Consider the following 14,414-nt stretch of genomic DNA (forward strand, 5'->3'; position numbering starts at 1 on the left):
GCAGAGAAAGACAAATACCATTTGATCCCACTTATATGTGGAATCTAATGAACACAATAAACTGAGGAAAAGAATAGAAACAAAGGCAGAGTCACCAAAAACAGATGGACAGCTTCCAGAGGGAAGTGGGGAGAGGGGACAGGATCAAAGAAAGTGAAAGGATTAGCCAAAATTATACAGTGTGTCTGTAAAGGCATGATGCACTTTTGACCGGTCACAGAAAAGCAACAAAAGACGATAGAAATGTGAAATCTGCACCAAATAAAAGGAAAACTCTCCCAGTTTCATACCTATTCAGTGCAGTTTGATATGGGCTCACGCACAGATTTTTTTTAGGGCTTCTTAGGTAGCTATCCCGTATAGCCTCTACAGACTCGTCACTGACTGATGGCCTACCAGAATGGGGTTTCTTCCAACTGCTTATCCCACCGAATAATGTTATTCCTATGTGGTAGCGCTTCGTTATAAACGCACAGATATTCACGTTACACTTTGGTCATGGATTCGAATTTAGCAAGCCACAGAACACACTGAACTTTCCTCTGTACCATCTACATCTCAACTGGCATGGCTGTGGGCTGCTCCGCTGTACACACGGTGTTACGTCATCATCTGCGCATGTGCACATGCTGCCACATCATCCTACAGCAACTGGGAGGGTTTTCCTTTTATTTGGTGCAGATTTCACATTTCTGTCGTCTTTTGTTGCTTTCCTGTGACCGGTAAAAAGTGCACCATGACTTTACGGACACACTGTGTATCAGGGGTCCCCAAACTTTTTACACAGGGGGCCAGTTCACTGTCCCTCAGACCACTGGAGGGCTGGACTATAAAAAAATCTATGAACAGGCCCTGGCCAGTTGGCTCAGCGGTAGAGCGTCGGCCCGGCGTGCAGGAGTCCCGGGTTTGATTCCTGGCCAGGGCACAGAGGAGAGGTGCACATTTGCTTCTCCACCCCTCCCCCTCTCCTTCCTCTCTGTCTCTCTCTTCCCCTCCCGCAGCGAGGCTCCATTGGAGCAAAGATAGCCCGGGCGCTGGGGATGGCTCTGTGGCCTCTGCCTCAGGCGCTAGAATGGCTCTGGACGCAACAGAGTGATGCCCCAGAGGGGCAGAGCATCGCCCCCTGGTGGGCATGCCGGGTGGATCCCGGTCGGGCACATGCGGGAGTCTGTCTGACTGCCTCCCCGTTTCTAGCTTCGGAAAAATGAAGAAAAAAAAAATCTATGAACAAATTCCTATGCACACTGCACATATCTTATTTTAAAGTAAAAAAACAAAAAGGGAACAAATACAATATTTAAAATAAAGAACAAGTAAATTTAAATCAACAAACTGACCAGTATTTCAATGGGAACTATGCTCCTCTCACTGACCACCAATGAAAGAGGTGCCCCTTCTGGAAGTGCGGCGGGGGCCGGATAAATGGCCTCAGGGGGCTGCATGCGGCCTGCGGGCCGTAGTTTGGGGACCCCTGCTGTATATACACAACAGATATAGACAACAGGGTAGCAATAGCAAGAGGGAAAGGGGGATGAATGTAGGGGGAGGGGGGCAAACGGGGTGAGCTGAGGGTGGAAAGAGACTTTGCTTTAGGCAAAGGGGTACATGTTGAGTGCAGAAGGAATTATATTGAGTGGGACACTTGAAACCAGTTCAACACAATAAATTTTTATTTATTTATTTATTTATTTTTAGCGGGAGGAGGGGAGGCTGAGAGACAGACTCCTGCATGCGCCCCAACCAGGATCCATCTGGCAAGCCCACAAGAAGGGGATCCTCCATTCATTTGGGGTCCTTGCTTTGTTGGAACCAGAGTCATTATTTTATTTTATTATTTTTAAAATTTTTAAATATCTTGTTTATTCATTTTAGAGAGAGAGAGAGAGAGAGAGAGAGAAAAGGAGAGAGAAGCAGGAAGCATTAACTTCCATATGTGCCTTGACCAGGCAAGCTCAGGGTTTTGAACTGGCAACCTCAGCATTCCAGGTCAATTCTTTATCCACTGTGCCACTACAGGCCAGGCCCAGAGTCATATTTTAAAAAAAATATTTTTCTGAAGTGAGAAGCAAGGAGGCAGAGAGATAGATCCCCGCATGTGCCTGACAGGAATCCACCAGGCTTGCATATTAGGGGGCAAGCCTCTGCCCATCTGGAGCATTGTTCCTTGCAACTGGAGCCATTCTAGCACTTGAGGTGGAGGCCATGAAGCCATCCTCAGTGCCCGGGCCAACTTTGCTCCTGTGGAGCCTTGGCTGTGGGAGAGGAAGAGAGAGACAGAGAGAAAGAAGAGGGGGAAGGGTGGAGAAGCAGATGGGTGTTTCTCCTGTGTGCCCTGGCCAGGAATTGAACCCGGGACTTCCACTTGCTGGGCCAACGCTCTACCACTGAGCCAACTAGCCTGGGTCTTCCTCATTTTTTAATTGCATTGTTTGCTTGTTTGTTGCTGAACGTTGTGAGTTCTTTATATATTTTGGATATTAAAACCTTATTGGAACTGTTGTTTGCAAATATCATCTTCCACTTAGCTAGCTGCCTATTTGTTTTGTTGTCAGTTTCTTTTGCTGTGCAGCTTTTTAGTTTGATGTAGTCCCATTCATTTGTTTTTGCCTTTAATTCCCTTGTCTTTGGGGTCAAATTTATAAATTGTTCTCTATGGCCAAGGTCCATGAACTTAGCACCTATGTTTCTTTCTATTTAATTTATTGTTTTGGATCTTATATTTAGGTCTTTGATTTGTTTTGAATTAATTTTTGTGCAGGGGGACAAACTGTAGCCGAGTTTCACTCTTGCATGTGGTTTTCCAATTTTCCCAGCACCATTTATTGAAGAGGCTTTCGTTTCTCCACTGTATGTTTTTGGCTTCTTTGTCAAAAATGATTTGTCTCTATATACATATTTGGTTTTATTTCTGGGCTGTCAATTCTGTTCCATTTGTCTGTATGTCTGTTTTTCTGCCAATACCATGCAGTTTTTATTATTGTGGCTCTATAGTATAATTTTAATTCAGGTAATGTGATACCTTTGGCTTTATTCTCTTTTTCTCAGGATAGCTTTGGCTATTCAGGTTTTTTAATGGTTCCATACAAACCTGGTGGTTTTTTATTCCATTTCTTTAAAAAATGACATTGGGATTTTGATGGAGATTGCATTAAATTTGTATATTGCTTTGGGTAATATGGCCTATTTAACTATGTGATTCTTCTAATTTATGAACATGGAATGTTTTTCCATTTTATTGTGTCTTTTTCAATTTCTTTAAATAATTTTTTTTTTTTTTTCATTTTTCTGAAGCTGGAAACAGGGAGAGACAGTCAGACAGATTCCCGCATGCGCCCGACCGGGATCCACCCAGCACGCCCACCATGGGGCGACGCTCTGCCCACCAGGGGGCGATGCTCTGCCCATCCTGGGCGTCGCCATGTTGCGACCAGAGCCACTCCAGCGCCTGAGGCAGAGGCCACAGAGCCATCCCCAGCGCCCGGGCCATCTTTGCTCCAATGGAGCCTTGGCTGCGGGAGGGGAAGAGAGAGACAGAGAGGAAAGCACGGCGGAGGGGTGGAGAAGCAAATGGGCGCTTCTCCTGTGTGCCCTGGCTGGGAATCGAACCCGGGTCCTCCGCACGTTAGGCCGATGCTCTACCGCTGAGCCAACCGGCCAGGGCCATGTTTTGTAGTTTTCAGTATATAGGTCCTTCACATCCTTTGTTATGTTTATTCCTAGATATTTTTTTCTTTTTGTTATAATTGTAAAAAAAGTGGTTTCTTTGAGTTCATTTTTCGATGTTTCATTGTTGGCATATATTGTATATTGAGTTTGTAGCCTGCAATTTTACTGTATTGGTTTATTGTTTCTAATAGTTTTTTTTTTTTTGTGGGATCCTTGGGGTTTTGTATATAGAGGATCATGTCATCTGCAAAAAGTGATACCTTTACTTCTTCTTTCCTGATATTAATGCCTTTAATTTTATTACTTGCCTGAGTGCTCTGGCTGAAACTTCCAGAACTATGTTGAATAAGAGTGAAGAGAGTGGGCACCCTTGTCTTGTTCCTGATTTGAGAGGAAAAGCTTTTATTTCTTCACCATTTAGTGTGATATTAGCTGACAGTTTGTCATATATGGCTTTTATTTTGTTGAGGTACTTCTATTCCAGTTTTATTGTGTATTTTAAACACAAAGCAATGTAGTATTTTGTCAAATGACTTTTTTGCATCTATTGATAGAATCATATAATTTTTGTCCTTTTTTTGGTTAATGTGATATATTACATTGATTGATTGGCATACCTTGAACTATCCTTGTGCTCCTGGAATAAATCCCACTTGATCGTGTTGTGTTATTTTTTTAAAATGCATTGTTGTATTCGATTTGCTAGTATTTTGTTTAGATTTTTGCATTTATATTCATTAGAAATATTGGTCTGTAGTTTTATTTTTTTGTGTTATCTTTGCTAGGTTTTGGTATGAGGGTTATGTTGGCCTCATAAAATGTGTTTTAAGAGTACTGCTTCTACTTCCAGTTTTTGGAAGACTTTGAGAAGGCTAGGTACCAAATCTTTGAATGTTTGGTAGAATTTACTAGTGTAGCCTTTTTGTCCTGCACTTTTTTTTTTTTTTTTTTTGGGGGGGGGAGGAGTTGTTTCTATTTTCTCTCTGCTTATAGGTCCATTTAGGTTTTCCACTTCTTTATGACTCAGTCTGGGAAGATTATAAAATTCTAGAAATTTATCCATTTCCTCTAAGTTGTTGAATTTGGTGGCATATATTCTACTATGATCCTTTGTATATCTATGTCTGTGGTAATTTCTAATCTTCATTTCAATTTTTTTTTTGTATTTTTCTAAAGCTGGAAATGGGGAGGCAGTCAGACAGACTCCCGCATGTGCCCGACTGGGATCCACCCGCACGCCCACCAGGGGGCGACGCTCTGCCCATCCAGGGGCGTCACTCTGTCATGACCAGAGCCACTCTAGTGCCTGGGGCAGAGGCCAAGGAGCCATCCCCAGCGCCCGGGCCATCTTTTGCTCCAATGGAGCCTTGGCTTCCGGAGGGGAAGAGAGAGACAGAGAGGAAGGAGAGGGGGAGGGGTGAAGAAGCAGATGGGAGCCTCTCCTGTGTGCCCTGGCCAGGAATCAAACCCGGGACTTCCTCACGCCAGGCCGATGCTCTACCACTGAGCCAGGGCCTCAAATTTTGTTTATATGAGCCCTTCTTAATTTTTCCTTAGTGAATCTAGTCAGTGGTTTGTCATTTTAAAAATCTTTTTGAAGCCCTGGCCGGTTGGCTCAGTCGTAGAGCGTCGGCCTGGCATGCGGGAATCCTGGGTTCGATTCCCGGCCAGGGCACACAGGAGAAGTGCCCATCTGCTTCTCCACCCCTCGCCCTCTCCTTCCTCTCTGTCTCTCTCTTCCCCTCCTGCAGCCAAGGCTCCATTGGAGCAAAGTTTGCCTGGGCGCTGAGGATGGCTCTGTGGCCTCTGCCTCAGGTGCTAGAATGGCTCTGATTGTGGCAGAGCGATGCCCCAGAGGGGCAGAGCATCGCCCCCTGGTGGGCATGCCGGGTGGATCCCGGTCAGGCACATGTGGGAGTCTGTCTAACTGCCTCCCCGTTTCCAACCTAAGAAAAATACAAAAAATAAAATAAAATAAAAAATCTTTTTGAAGAGCCAGATCTTTATTATATTAATTTTATCTATAGTACTTTTATTCTCTATTTCATTTAGTTCTGCTTTAATTTTTACTATTTCCTTCCTTCTGCTGACTTTGTGTTGCCTTTGTCCTTCCTCTTTATTTATTTATTTTTTTGTATTTTTCTGAAGTGAGAAGCAGAAAGGCAGAGAGACAGACTCCTGCATGCGCCCGACTGGATCCACCTGGCATGCCCACCAGGGGGCGATGCTCTGCCCATCTGGGGTGTTGCTCAGTTGCAACTGGAACCATTCTAGCACCTGAGGCAGAGGCCATGGAGCCATCCTCGGTGCCCAGGCCAACTTTTGCTCTGGTGGAGCGTTGGTTGAGGGAGGGAAGAGAGAGATAGAGAGGAAGGAGAGGGAGAAGGGTGGAGAAGCAGATGGGTGCTTCTCCAGTGTGCCCTGGCCAAGAGTCAAACCCAGAACTTACACACGCTAAGCCAATGCTTCACTGATGAGCCATCTGGCCAGGACGCCTTTGTTCTTCTTTTTCTAGTTCCTTAAGGTGTGATGTGAGGTTGTTTACTTGTGATCTCTCTTCTTTCTCGATATAAGCCTGTAATGATGTAAACTTCCCTCTTATTACTGCTTTCACTGAATTCCAGAAATTTTGATATGCTGTGTTGTCATTTTCTTTTTTTTTTTCTTTTCTTTTACAGCGACAGAGAGAGAGAGAGAGAGAGTCAGAGAGAGGGACAGACAGGCAGGAACGGAGAGATGAGAAGCATCAATCATCAGCCCTTCATTGCGCGTTGCAACACCCTAGTTGTTCATTGATTGCCCTCTCATATGTGCCTTGACCGCGGGCCTTCAGCAGACCGAGTAACCCCTTGCTTGAGCCAGCGACCTTGGGCTCAAGCTGGTGAGCTTTTTTTTTTTGCTCAAACCAGATGAGCCCGCGCTCAAGCCGGCGACCTCGGGGTCTCGAACCTGGGTCCTCCGCATCCCAGTCCGACGCTCTACCCACTGTGCCACCGCCTGGTCGGGCTGTGTTGTCATTTTTATTTGTCTGTATACATTAAAAGATCTCTGCTTTTATTTCTTCTTAAACCCAGTCACTTTTTAGAAGTATGTTGCTTAATTTTCATGATGTTGTGAGTTTCTTTACTTCCTTTTTGCAGTTGAATTCTAATTTTAAAGCCTTATGGGCAGAAAATATGCTTGGTATAGTTTCAATTTTCCTGAATTTGTTGAATTAGTTTTGAGGCCCAACATGATGTTTATCCTTGAGAATGTTCCATGCACACTGGAAAAAAATGTATAATCTAAAGTTCTGGAATGAAATGTCCTATAAATGTGTATTATGTATATTTGGTCTAGTGTATCATTTAAGGTCAATATTTCTTTATTGATTTTCTGTTTGGATGATCTATCTAAAGCCACCAATTGTGTGTTGAGATCTCCAAGTATGATTGTGTTTGTGTCTGTTTTTATTTTTAGATCAGTTAGTAGATGTCTTATACATTTTGGTGCTTCCTGATTCGGTGCATATGTATTAAGAAGTCAATACAATAAATAAAAAGGAACAAACTAAAAGAAACCACCTTTCACAGAGTGGGAAGACACAGAAAAACACATGCTCATGCACACACACAGACACACAGAATAAAACAGAGTGAGATAAAAGAGAGAGAGAGAGAGAGAGAGAAAGAGAGAAGAAATACCCTTCTTATTCTTTCCTAGCTGTCTCAGGACCCAGTCCCATGATGTGTGCTGCCTTTAGGTGCCAGGTCTCTGGATCTCAGTCTGTTTTTATTTTGTGACATTCACATTTTCTAAAAGCTTGTAGTTGAGTTTTTGTTGAAGATGCTTCAGTTTTGGTTTGCTACTACTTCCTCATAAATTGATATCTTTCCTTATTTTGGGAAGAAATGAAACAGAAAAGATGCTGTGTTTAGTCAATCATATCAAGAGAGACATGATATATATTTATCTCATTATTATTTTGTTTTGATGATATCTGCCAGGTCTCTGTACCATAAGTGCAATTAACAAATACTTTGTAGTTAATACTACACAGAAATTAGGTTTTGACTTGTATTGGGGGGGGGGGGGTAGGGATTAGGGATTGTGCAATGTGAACATCCTGTTTCTCCTCAGACTTTCAGTCACAGGGTTAATAACCTTAGATGTTTTTGTAAATCTATTATTAGTATAATGGTGGTCAGATGGTGCTTCTCTAATCATTTTGATAGGGGAACCTCAAAATGAAACTTTGGCTTCAGTATTAGTAGCTTTTCAGTTGTAATGAATAGAAGGTATGTAAGGGTTAAGAAATAGTTAATCAGCTTGCTATTCTCTCTTTATGACTCCCTGGTCTTTACTTTGAAATGCAGCAAAAATTTACTTTTGCAAGAATGTAGGAGAAAGCTTATATTGGAGAAAATGATAGGGAAGCATAAAGTTTAGAAATTAGACTTGTTGATTATAATCAATAAGGGGTCACATAAAAATATTAAGATAAAAAATGTAGCTGTAAGGTAGAAAATAGAATTTTAATAAGAAAAGCCTCTGCTCTGTATCCTGTCCTTAGTTTTCAAGAAGCAAGTAGGTTGATTTATGAGTTCCTCCTTCGTGAACTTTTGACTCTAGACTCTCAAACCTTGTAATTTCTAATTCTAGTACCTCTAAGGAATGTAAGGAGTTACTTTATAGGTGAGCTCCCAGGAACACAGGATGCTGGAATGCCTTAGGTAGGATTGAGGGCAACCAGTTTATCTTTTCACTGACCCAGAGAACACCCATCCTTTCCATTTCCTGTTCCCTGCCACTGACTAACCACATTTAGTGGCAAATTACTAACCTCCCTAAGATATATAATGACAAGGCAACCTGAGATTGTTAAGACAGTTTTTCTGTCCAGAGTCCACTGTCTTCTCAGATTGCTGTAATCTGAAATAAAAGATGCTGTTATACCTACTCCATTGCTGTCTCTCATGAAATTGGCCGTTTCTGCTATATTTACCAGTTGTCATTTCACTGCAGACTTCTGCTTTTTCTTCAATCTGTTTGTGTGTCTATGTTTATATAAAAGCTTGTTGATTGACAGACAACCTGTCTTAGAGTGTTGTAGATATGAAGAGTGCTTTGTTTTTATTGGTCTTAAAGTGTCTAAATTGTGTCAAAAGGCCCTGCTGGTTAGAAAGGAGCGCCCAATCCCCCTGTTTCAATTTATCAAGAGTTATGCCAGCCAAATCCGTTTTACTTAAAAATCTTTAGAAAACTATTATGTTAACAGTGTATATTTCACATTCATTTTTTTTTACACGTTGATAAATTCAATGTTGTCATAGCTTTGCTGAAATCCAACTACCTCCTTATCTAATTCACACACCGACCTAGTATTTCCGGGGCCCTAAATCTCCCCTGTTTCAGGTCACAGGTCTCTAGGGACCAGTCCTACAGCTTCACACTCACCCAGGTTTTTCTATAGACCGGATCAAGCTGGTTATTCTTTTTTTTTTTTTTGGTCACCTTTTCCTGAAGTCACACATGCGCCGTTCCCCCGGAAATGACGGAAACCTGCTGTAGCTTCGTTTCCTGCCCTCTCGCTCTTTTGTCCGCGCAGCTTTGCCTACTTCGCCATCTTCCCTGGGTCCTTGCATTGTGCGCTGTACCTCTCCTTTCCAGGGGAACCGTGAGTACTAGAAGTGTTTTATGTTGTTATTTTTTGCTTCTTTCCAACTTAAAAGTTTTTATTTTTATAATCTTTTTAAAAATCTATTTAAAAAAATTTTTGTAATCTATTTTGTACTAGCATTGGCCTCTCTGTATTGTTAGTCAATCACATTGATAAATTAAGACGGGTCTCAAACTCGCGGCCCGCCGAACAATTTTGTGCGGCCCGCAGACTAATCCACGAAGTTCAAAATATTTTGGATAAAATTAAGTAAGCCTAGGGGCCTACTTGTATTTTTCATTTCTCTAGCATCCTAGCTAGATATTAGCTTAGTTAACAGCAGTTGTGATGCGAACTACAGTTTCTGGTCGTTTTGTGACACTGAGTAAACTGCATGTACGATTGTGCTTGTTGTACTGATTTTTTTTTTGTTTTCAACTGCAGTGAGAAAAGTGTTGCGTAATAGTTGCCTTTTGTAGACCTAGTGCGGCCCGCCGAACGGCTGTGATCTTGCTCTGTGGCCCACATGCTGAGTTGAGTTTGAGACCCCTGAATTAAGACCTAGGCTCAGTAAAGTGTTACCGTTTCTGAACTCAGCAAAGTCTGAGGCACACATATTCATAATGTTTTTTAAGGATGTGATCATTTCACATATTAAATCCATTGACATGCACTTTCTAGGGCCTATCTTGGTGTCTATCTTCGTGGATAGGATTGTTTGTATTCTTTCCTGTTTGATGAGGAAGATTGAAGCTGCTGTGACAAAACGCAGATGCTCTTCCATTAATAGTGTGGAAAACGTCATATATTCCTTTGAGGATGAGGAACTTCGTCAATCAACGTGTGCAGAGTGGTTTAAGGGGATTATATTCATAATGTTTTCCAAGGATGCGATCATTTCATGTACTAAATTCATTGTCAAGCGCTTTCTAGTATCTATCTTACTGACGTTGCTGACAGATTACATGATGTCACTTTTTCCAGAGAAATTAAAAAGGTATGTAGAGTCGAAGATGACCAAATACGTAGTGCATATCTGCATGGATAGGATTATTTGTATTCTTCCGTGTTTGATGAGGAGGATTAAAGATGTTATGAAAAAATACTTTTGTGCTAGGCCCTGGCCAGTTGGCTCAGTGGTAGAGCATCGGCCTGGCGTGCAGGAGTCCCGGGTTCTATTCCTGGCCAGGGCACACAGGAGAAGCGCCCATCTGCTTCTCCACCCCTCCCCCTCTCCTTCCTCTCTCTCTCTCTCTTCCCCTCCCACAGCCGAGGCTCCATTGGAGCAAAAAGATGGCCCGGGCGCTGGGGATGGCTCCATGGCCTCTGCCCCAGGCGCTAGACTGGCTCTGGTTGCAACAGAGCAACGCCCCAGATGGGCAGAGCATCGCCCCCTGGTGGGCGTGCCGGGTGGATCCCGGTCGGGCGCATGCGGGAGTCTGTCTGACTGCCTCCCTGTTTCCAGCTTCAGAAAAATATAAATAAATAAATAAAAAAGGTTAAGAAGGTCGAGTTTATTAAAAAAAAATACTTTTGTGCTAATAGTGTGAATAAACTTCCTCAACTGACGCTTGCAGTGTGATTTAAGGTAACAAATATGGATCGTCGATGAATTATATTTGTCTTCCTCCATATGATTCAACAGAAATATGATCATGCATTGAAAATATCTCTCCCTTCCTGCCTGTTCATCCCTGTCTGTCTCTCTCTTTGTCTCTGTCACAAAAAAAGTGGTGTTAGGAAAACTGGACAGGTATATGCAAAAAAAATGAAACTAGACCACCAATTTACACCATTCACAAAAATAAACTAAAAATGGATAAAAAACTTAAATGTAAGTCATGAAACCATAAACATCTTGGAAGAAAACATAGGCAGTATTGCTGTGCAAAACCTTTTTAGTTTGATATAGTCTCATTTATTTATTTTATCCTTTATTTCATTTGCCCGTAGAGACAAATTGGCAAAAATATTGCTACGAGAGATATCGAAGAGTTTACAGCCTATGTTTTCTCTCATCCCAGACATTCACATGCAGGTTCCCATTAGATTTGGAAAGATGGTAAAGAAACAGTGGAGCCAAAAAATGGTGGGCCATTCCTTTATTCAAGTCTTGCACCATCTGGTGAGCAAATACACAGGGAAAATATATTTCCCTCTTCATTCAGAGCTCACAAAGCTACAAATATTTATACATTATCTGGTTCCACAACCAGGAGAATCTTCTCTGGTTTCTTCTAGAATCAAAGGTCTCACCAGTACCAAAGCCCCTCACCTCTGGTTTTCCATCTGTACTCACTCTGCCAACATGGCTTCTTTCTTGGCAAAACTGGCTTCTCTCTCTTTGGGTTTACATAAAAAGTTATTTCCTTTGTTAATCCTTTATAATATGTAGTTCCATCTCTTGCTGTTGCTATTAATGAATCTCCTGTTATTCCTTCAACTCCAATTAATCTTTTGAAAGGCAACTCTGAGAAAACCTTTCTAAAGCCCACAAATTATAGAAAATGTTATAAAGAAGATCTACAAAATAAGCTCTGGGGAAAATTCATGAAAATATTATATTGCTTAAAGCTAAAACTAATTAAAGGCCTAAGAGAGTGCTGGAGGAAATATAGAGTAGAAACTAGTTTCAGATACCCACATACTAACCCAAAAAAGTTTCACCCATTTGGAAGATATGGAGTAGGAATTAATATTAAGAAGGAAAATGGAAAATATTAGAACTTTCTTTAGAAGAATCCTTAAGAAAGAAAAGGACCCTTGCAACACCACTTCAGAAAGTCCTTGGAGGATGACTGAGGACTCCCTAGGGAAAAGTTTTAAGGTCCCAGTTGCAGAAAATATCTCATGCGACATTAAAAACCAAACAATTTAAACCCTATTATAGAGAGGGTGGAAGGAAAGGAAATTACAAGAATTCTCCTCCAAACCATCAAATAGATGCAGATAGACACAAAGGCAAGGAATTAGCAGGGAAAGTATTAGCAAGAGTTAAAGCAGACCCAGTAGTAATAAGAAAGAAAACTATTAAACAAGAAAATGCTAATAATGAGGAAACTATTGAATTGATTCCATACACCTGAACAGAGCTAACAGATTTAAGAAAAACATTAATCAAAGAAATAATACACATGTAGACTGGTTAATGAAAATTTATGAACAGGGAGTACATACAACTCTCCTGTCTATAGATAAATTAAAAGCAGTTATAGATGCAATTGAAAACCCAAAAATCAGCCTGACCAGGCAGTGGTGAAGTGGATAGAGCATTGGACTGGGATGCGGAGGACCCAGGTTCAAGACCCTGAGGTCACCAGCTTGAGCACAGGCTCATCTGGGTTGAGCAAAAGTTCACCAGCTTGGACCCAAGGTCGCTGCCTTGAGCAAGGGGTTACTCGGTCTGCTGTAGCCCCATGGTCAAGGCACATATGAGAAAGCAATCAATGAACAACTAAGGTGTCGCAACAAAAAACTGATGATTGATGCTTCTCATCTCTCTCCATTCCTGTCTGTCTGTCCCTATCTATCCCTCTCTCTGACTCTCTCTCTCTGTCTCTGTAAAAAAAAAAAGAAAAGAAAAGAAAAGAAAAACAAAAAGAAAACCCAAAAATTAAACACCAACTTGGATTGTTAATAGATAAGAATAAGGATAGAATAACATCATTATGGAACTGGATTAGGGAAGCATGGAAAACAGCATACCCTACAATAGACCTAACATCAGGAGCAATAACAGCTAGATGGACAGAAATAGGAGATTTAAAGATAGGGTTAAGAAAGCTAGAACATTTACTAAGTATATATGAGAATGATTTGGAAAACCCGTGGGAAAATAAAAATACATCAGGGATTATCAGAGCACTCATACATGGAACCCCCAAGAATTATATTACAAAACTTGTTACAAGGGGCATCCACAGCAGAGGACATTAGAGAAAGGATACAATTTACATGAGGACTTAAACGGGAAAAATAAATTTACATATTACACAACCATGTCAAACCTAAGGAGAAGAACCACAAATTGGTTCCAATATAAAAGAATAAATAATGAAAATAATAACTTTAAATTATCATACAGGGGCTCTACTAAACAGGGAAACCCCAACTATTTAAAAAAATCAGGCCCCTTGTTGGAAAGGAAATAATCCATTTAATCAACAAAATCAAAATAATCCTTTAAATTCAGGGAACAACAGAGAAATCAAAACCAAAATTGGCCTGACCAGGTAGTGGCACAGTGGATAGAGCATTGGACAGATGCGGAAGGACCCAGGTTCAAGACCCCAAGGTTGCCAGCTTAAGTGCGGGCTCATCTGGCTTGAGCGAAAAAAAAAAAAAAAAAAGCCCACCAGCTTGGACCCAAGGTCACTGGCTTGAGTAAGGGGTTACTTGGTCTGCTGAAGGCTCACAGCTTATGGTCAAGGCACATATGAGAAAGCAATCAATGAACAACTAAGGTGTCACAACCAAACACTGATGATTGATACTTCTCATCTCTCTTCGTTCCTGTCTGTCCCTATCTATCCCTCTCTCTGACTCTCTCTCTGTCTCTGTAAAAACAAACAACCCCCCAAAAAATTGGAGAAAAAAATAAGAATAATTCTTTTTCAGACCAAAGTGAAAATATAAATACCCATTCCAGAAAAAACAGTAAAAAAACTGGAATGACCCCCCGAGGAACAACAAAGGGGACAAATACAAGCAATGGCAAAGAAGTTAAGCAGTACAATTATACATAAACCAGGAGATAACAGACCTTATATTACCTTTGAAGTAAAATTCCCAGATAGTAGTAAAAAATCCCAAACTCAATTCCTCATAGATACAGCTTCCCAAGTCTCATTTATTAAGGGGAATATATAATTCAAAAAGATTAATTGAGGTTGAAGGAATAACAGGAGATTCATTAATAGCAGCAGCAAGAGATGGAATTATATGGCCCTGGCCGGTTGGTTCAGTGGTAGAGCATCAGTCTGGCGTGTGGAAGTCCCGGGTTTGATTCCCAGCCAGGGCACACAGGAGAAGCGCCCATCTGCTTCTCCATCCCTGCCCCTCTCCTTCCTCTCTGTCTCTCTCTTCCCCTCCTGCAGCCAAGGTTCCATTG

The 14,414-nt window shown here is 41.5% G+C and overlaps 1 non-coding gene across 1 annotated transcript; it reads right to left on the reverse strand.

Annotated features, from left to right (window-relative positions):
- Positions 1 to 3,585: 3,585 nt before the first annotated feature.
- Positions 3,586 to 3,661, reverse strand: TRNAV-AAC (transfer RNA valine (anticodon AAC)). Its single transcript has one exon. It is a non-coding gene; the product is annotated as a tRNA-Val (tRNA).
- Positions 3,662 to 14,414: the final 10,753 nt, after the last annotated feature.

This window comes from Saccopteryx leptura, chromosome 3 (genome assembly GCF_036850995.1).
Source record: "Saccopteryx leptura isolate mSacLep1 chromosome 3, mSacLep1_pri_phased_curated, whole genome shotgun sequence".
NCBI classification, from domain to species: domain Eukaryota; kingdom Metazoa; phylum Chordata; class Mammalia; order Chiroptera; family Emballonuridae; genus Saccopteryx; species Saccopteryx leptura.